The sequence below is a fragment of the Micrasema longulum genome, unplaced genomic scaffold (genome assembly GCF_059751315.1).
Source record: "Micrasema longulum isolate JH-2025_06_02 unplaced genomic scaffold, ASM5975131v1 h1tg000178l, whole genome shotgun sequence".
Classification (NCBI taxonomy): Eukaryota; Metazoa; Arthropoda; class Insecta; order Trichoptera; family Brachycentridae; genus Micrasema; species Micrasema longulum.
This window is the reverse complement of record NW_028277383.1, coordinates 1,195,563-1,202,894: the sequence shown is the minus strand read 5'-3', so window position 1 is coordinate 1,202,894 and position 7,332 is coordinate 1,195,563.

The following is a 7,332-nucleotide window of genomic DNA, read 5'->3' as shown; positions in this document are numbered from 1 at the left end:
GTTAACATCAAATAATAATCTATATAAAGCCTCGTTGCATATTAGCCATTGAGTCTTTTTTTTTTCTAAAATGTTTTGTCAACATTTTCTTTTCAGATCTACTTAGAAATCTTATTGAACATTTTATGGATTGTATAATGAAGTATTCTTTGGCTATACTCGTTTAAAAACCTCGGTACTGACAAGCCTTTACGTTGTGCTAGCCTTGTATTATGTGTATACCCTTTTTTGTAGGTACTGTCGGTACCTAAACTAACGGATACCTAAAACAATTATGCACCAAAACGAAATATACTATTTATTTATCGTTTATAGTTTTGGTGAATATTTATCATCATTTTCATAACTGCGCATTATTTTTAAACCAATTTTAAAAAAGAGGAATTACCCTTCAAGTCTTTATTTTAAAGACGCGTCAGCAAGTAGGAAAAAGAAGATATGGAAGGAAGCTATGAAAAATACACCACAACACCCAGACCAATCAAGAAAAAATATGTCTCGTTTCTTTTTCTTGCGTTGCAAGTTAGCCTGCAAAATTCTTGCTAACTAGCAGTCTGCTAGTTAGCAGGAAACGAACCCGCGACACAGTTGGCTTTCTAACAACTGCGCCACGTCGCCTGTTTATGAGTATAAACTTTCAATATAAAAATCAAACACTGATTTGAATCTACTGAACACTTTATTTTATTTTTACAAATATAAAAACAAAAATTTATGTGACAATCGTTTCGCCTCGTTAGAGCATTTATTTGTTTTTTTAATAGTGGTGTATAGGGTACTACATTGTCACTTCAATCGCAACGTATCTAGTTCATTTTTGTTACATGAAAGGTAAGGTGATCAGTCTTATACTTCAGGTGCCAGTCCAGCAACATTAAAATATTGAAGTGTAGAACCACTTCTAATATAAAAATTTCACGTCGGCCTTGCCAGGAATCTAACCCAGGAACTCAAGAATGGTAGGCGAACGCGCCGACCACTACACAACAAAGTGGACTTGTCTTCACTCGATTTCCTCTTTCAGGATTTTAACCTGAGATTATCCATCCAGTCAAAAACGCTCGTTCAGGGTTTTGGTTTTTTTTTTACACTCAGAACTGTATTCTATATCCGCCCGGACATAGAATTAATTTCCTTAGTGGGAGGGATTTGAGTGGGAAACTCCTTGATGATTTTCCGAATGTTTGAGTTTACTGTTTACCATATTGATGTGCTATATACGTATATGTATTTTGGATCATTTTTTGTGTTTTTGATCCTATATTTGTGGTGATATACTCATGTGTCTGTGTCAATTAATAATTGAAGCCTTCCCACAATTAATGATATATCTTACATTTGGGCTGTAGTGAGTTGTGAATGCAGTAACTATCTACATCACACTATCCATATTTCCAATTTAAAAAATATATTTAGCAATCCTGAATAATAATAATTTGAATTTTTCTTTGACTTTCCTGCATTAGTGATCTTTGTAAATTCAAAATGGGTGAAAATCTTAGTGATTTACGTCGTGACATAAATCATGAATGCATGGAATTTAACTATTTTTTCTTATATCTTTAAAAATGTTCATGATTGTTCTGTTTTTCTACCACTATTATTTTGTTGGGAGTATTTTATTTTTATTGTATTTTAAATGTAAATGTAGTAAAGTATATTATTAAGACTAAGTTAATGTTTTATTTGATTATCTCAAAACAACAAATTGTGCGAAGGCTTCAATTGCTCATCCCATCTCAACACAGGACTTTTAGTGCTATGGAGTTGGAACTTATGTCTCAAATAATATGCAATAAACTAATGTATGTAAACAAATAAATAGATCACTATTTACTAGCCCTGTTTTTTTGTAAAGATTATTTTGAACTATTAAACTTCTTTGTTATAATAAATTTCATACAAACAACATTACGGTGAATTTAGAGCTTGTTTTGAAATAACTAACGAATGTTTCTGGTTTTTTATGCTTTTGTCGTTGTTAAACATTATTTTTACTATAAAATTAATATCCTAGCATTTTTATTCAAATTATTTTTGTACACCCACGTCTTGTTCGGGTTTCGGGTAAATGTATAATGTATACAAAGTATCCATTAAGTTAGTAACTGCATTGCCTATCAACCTACATACAATCAAGACCAATCAATTTGACTGAAAACCTAACGATTTGTGTCAAGAGTGGAGATACAATCTTCAATACTGCGCAGGACCAAAACCGGGATTTTCAATTTAAAAAAAATAATGAATTTGAAAACAATTTTAAGATTATTTATTTATTTTCAAAGTTGTGTTTGACATAATTCTACCCTATATTATTAAGTGAATCGGCATTAAATTTGTGGAATAACATAGTTAAATTAATAATCAACAAAACACTTTGTTTTTGACCACTTGAGTTTATTTCAATGCACTACTTGTTTTCGAAAGGCACAGTTCCTTCTAAATTTCTAAGTTAAATATCTAGGTACTGACAGCGGTGGGAGGAGGTAATAAACGGGGGGTTTAAATAACGGGAATATTGTAAGTAATGACGAGGGATTTTTAAATATAATATTATTAATTAATGAGAATTTTTTTTTTTTTTATTATAAAATGTCACCGAATTTGCCTAGTGGTTAAAAGAGACAAGTATTTATACAGCAAAGTCCAAGGTTGTATAAGGCATTTTTTAGTGACACTGAAAAATTTCAATAAAATCATCATCAACTATAATATACAATCAATAAAAAAAGTTTTTAAAAATTAGAAGAGATTTAAGTTTAAATTAAGTACTGGTTGTATTTTATTAAATATTTGTTTTTAAATTATCTGTCTCACTGGGTTAACCTGATTAACAACATTGAAATTATAAAATGTTGACATAAATCACAAATGTTTGATGAATGCTACATATAAAAATATTTAATGAAAAATATCTTAGTTTGACGTAGCGTAGGCTGGTTAACACAGTAGGAGTGGTATTCTAAACCGCTCTCGCGGCCGTAGAAAACACTTTATTCCGTGTGTTGAATGTAAATTCACGAGATAAATGGTTTAACAAGCTTCCCGCCTAAGTAAAGGGATCCATCAGTCTGGAGCAAAGAAGCAGACGATTAAAGGACGTCCTCATAAACAATCAAGAATTCGAAGTGTAAAACTGTTTTCAACTATTATTTCTCCTTTAAAAAGAAAGGTTTCATTGTTTTCAAATTAGTCGTATTGTTTTTTTTTTTTTTTAGAAACGCGACGATAAAACTTGCCAATAACGATATTCCTAAATCCGGCTCTGTGATATCTGATATCATATTATTTTACTAACGAAAGCAAACACATTATCACATAACCTAAAAGGTTTAATTAAAAGGTAGCATTTTAATTGACATGCCCGTGGTACCTATGAAATAGAGATGCCCATGACCAATTGATAAAATAGGAATCCGATTAAAATCATTTAGTTATGAGAATAACCATTTAAATGTTCATAAATTTAACGTTTTTTGTTTTTGTATAATTAGAGAACCTTTTCATGTGTCAGTTTTCAAAAATGTTAGTTTAGGCAGATAATTTTATGAATAAAACAACAACAGTAAAAACCCAAAAAACAACACAATATAACACTATAAATATGACTTGGCTATGGTTAAAAACAAATAAAAATATATTATGATATATTTTGAGGATTTTCAACATTGTAGCTAGATTTGAAACCGGTAGACATAATTTATTGACTCAGCAGTAAAAGCAAAGTTCATTTACAATAGTTTTTACATTTTTGCATTAAGAGGACATGCGGTATAATTTACTTTACTCAAACGTATTCTTATATTTTCTCCCTGGATAGTGGCACTAGAGCAATGGTTTATTTACATACTATAGAAAATTACTATTTTCGTATTTTTTTGTTTTTGTTTTTTGATAATTTTTTTCTTATGGGAGCTAGAACTTCATTCTTATAATTAAAAAAAAAAAACAAAATCCGTTAAGTTTTGCGCAGAAAATGGGAAAACAAAACCTTCAATTTTGTCGATTTTAGCTAGGCAAGACCAGTCCGACGCCGACGTACAGTTGTCTTTTTCGCACAATTTTGGGGAGGTGTCTGCGAGAGGGTGACAGAAAAACTATGTATATATACGCATTCTTTAAACTTCGCTACCACCACATTTCCTCTTAACATTTATTAAGTACAGAGGCACAGTTTATAGTGACATAACCAGGAACGACCCATGCCTGTGAACTTATCCCGACTCGCTAGAAAATCCGCGTTGAGTTGGGGTGCTCGTAGAGCATTCATAAACATGCATCAAACATTGATTAATTCATTTTCAAATAATTTGTTGAATTTATTTTAAGTCGGTGATGATAAAATACTTGTTCTTTCATTTACCTTTTTTGGTGCGCAGTATTAGTTTTATTTTGACTTATTTTAATTTTACAGGGTATTTGAAAAAAAAAAACTGCTAATTTAGACGAAAGCTCTTTGATATCGAAATTTCTGCTGGTATCTATTTTATTTCAGAATTTTTTTTTACTACAAAAAAATATTTATTTATTCATTTATTGCACACAGTACACAATTATATTTTTTTATGTCCCGACTTGTTAGAAAATTCCGTGTTAAGTCAGCACTCTTCTATGTGTAAATCAAAACATTTATAAACACATTAAACAATATACAAAATAATAATAAAAAAAACTATAAATAATAAAAATTTATACATGTCAAGAAATGGAATGCAGAAAAGTTATTTAATAATACATGGCAATATTTAATAAATAATTTATAGTAATTTTATAATTCAATTCAGTAATTAATTGATAGTAAAAATAAATACAAACTAATTCAATAAAGTAATAATAGTAAGACATCTATATGGTAGAATATGTAATTTAATAAACATGATAATTAATAATTTTATGCTTCTATTTGCAATAGTTAAAATATATATTCACAAATTATTAAGCATCACTATTAAGTTTATTCAAAGATGATATACAGCATCGATATTATATATTTATTCCCGAAGCGATCTTAGTGGTCTCTACCCCCGATAAAATCCAAAAGGGGATCTTCATCTTAAATAGAGACGTTGTTTTGGATAACTTAGTATGTTTATACAAGACGTTGAACACTCTTGGAGCCATAATTGAAGTGTCTCCGAGCAAACATCGAACGTGTTCTCGGAATGAGTAACTTCAGCCCTACGGGAAATGGGATACAAAAAATATTTTCTTGCGCGGGGTAAAAAATAAAGCATTAAATTGTAGTGCAAAGTTTCTTGAAAATGTACGGAAAAAATAATAAAAAATATTTTAATAAAAACGCACAACTTTGAATGACGTCACTGGTTCATGTAAATCAACCTATGATCTGAGTGCTATGGAAAATTTCCGGTCTGCTTGTCGCTTCTGGACCAATGGGAAGATCTGAATGAGAATAAGCGGAAACGAACCTCTGACGTAACACGCGGAGTTATTTCAGAAATACAAAACTCTAAATAATCGTAGCGCTGATAATACGATATATAAAAATAAAAAAATAAAAAATTAACTTAGTTTAATAGTCTATTAACAAATAAAAAAATTTTAAAAAACCACTGAACTTCCTTATTAAGTAATTTAGGTTATGCGAAAACCTCGTACGGGCATTCTGTTGGGACCTCCTTCCGTAGTCGCCTGACCAGAAAGTTGTCAATACTTTCTTGATACAAATTTAAATAATGGTTCAGATGGGTATGTATAATACATAATATTTTTACATAATATACTTACCGTTTGTACCTCTAATGCTCTAATGGAACAAGATTCTCGTGTTCAGAAACAAATGGATAAGGTCGTTTGTTAAAAAAAATATTTTTTAAATTAGAAATCTAGACTCGACCGTTAGCAGGTGTGAATTTCGTTGAATCACTGTGTTCTAATTTATTGTTATACGTAGAGCTTAACATATGTTGTAAAATAATAATTAGTATTAGTTATATGAGCAGCCCATTGCAAGGTGGAGTAAACAAAATGACAAAATGGTCAAAATGTTGTACTCAAAGTTTTACATTTATTAACTTTTTGCCAATATATTTTTTGTTATTTTTAATTGGCATCGATGTTTTGTACATAACCGGGATTTTTTTTAGATTATACTGATCACAGGAGTGTAGGTAATATAAGCAGTGAGTTTACTTCATCTTTAAAACAGCAGTTAGTTGACTTCACCGGAAATGGGCGCATGTGTATGGAATGATTAGAAGGACGTAGGTATTTGATAATAACTATTTTTCAAAAAATAATTATCTAATTTTTCTCGTCATTGAAATAACCGAATCGTTTTACTAAAAACTCACTATTCGCATCACTAATACCCCGGTAGGTACACGAACGACTACTTCAATCTTGAAAAGGGCCCACTTCATTTGCATGTCAATCATTCCACACTCTACGCAGCACCAATTAATTTTAGCGTTTTCCTCACACACGATAACATCGGAAATCCATAATCAAATTAATATTTCATTTATATTCATAATACGTGGTAAGTTAATCAAAATGGTGAAAAAATCTCGTAGCTGCCGACCGAAACGCAAAAAAACGAAATTACTTAATAATTGTAAATATGCGATTGAAAAACAGAAATTGTTAACATAAAAATACAGAAGCAATATTCATTCTACTACTCGTTGCTGCCTGAAAGAAAAATATTAAGGAATATATTTATTTATTTATTTATTTATTAACGGACATTGTCCATGTATACAATTTATAAGGTTTAAATATTACAATAAAAGAGTAGTTTAAAAAATTTAAAGAAAAAAGAAAGAAGCATTGACAAACATAAGGGACATCGAGACAAGATCTGGACTATTTATTTAGTGCTCGTTTAAATCGTTGTAAACTTAAACCAAAAAAGTCCAGATCCTGTCTTGAGTTAACAATACGACAAAGGCGGGTCATTGGAGAATTTAGGCCATAGTTTGTTCTATGCTGATCGACGAACAGTACTTCATTGTTTCTCAATCTACGAGTCGGAATATTGAATTTTACTTGTCCCAGTAATGATGGAACATCGATTATACCATTTAGTATGCCGAACATATATATGGAGTCAATATTAGTTCTACGTTTTTGTAGACTAGAAATATTTAACATTGACTCTATTTCAGCATAAGAATAATTATCTCTCTCTAGTCCAAGCATCCACGCTATTTTTCGAAGCAAACGATGTTGGACTGATTCAATGTGATTTATGCGATTGACATAGAATGGAATTTAGTGCTGTAAACCAAAATGGAGTGCGAAGGAAACGATTTAATCGTGAATTAGAGGCAACTGTATGGCGAACCCAGTATTGTAAATTTATAA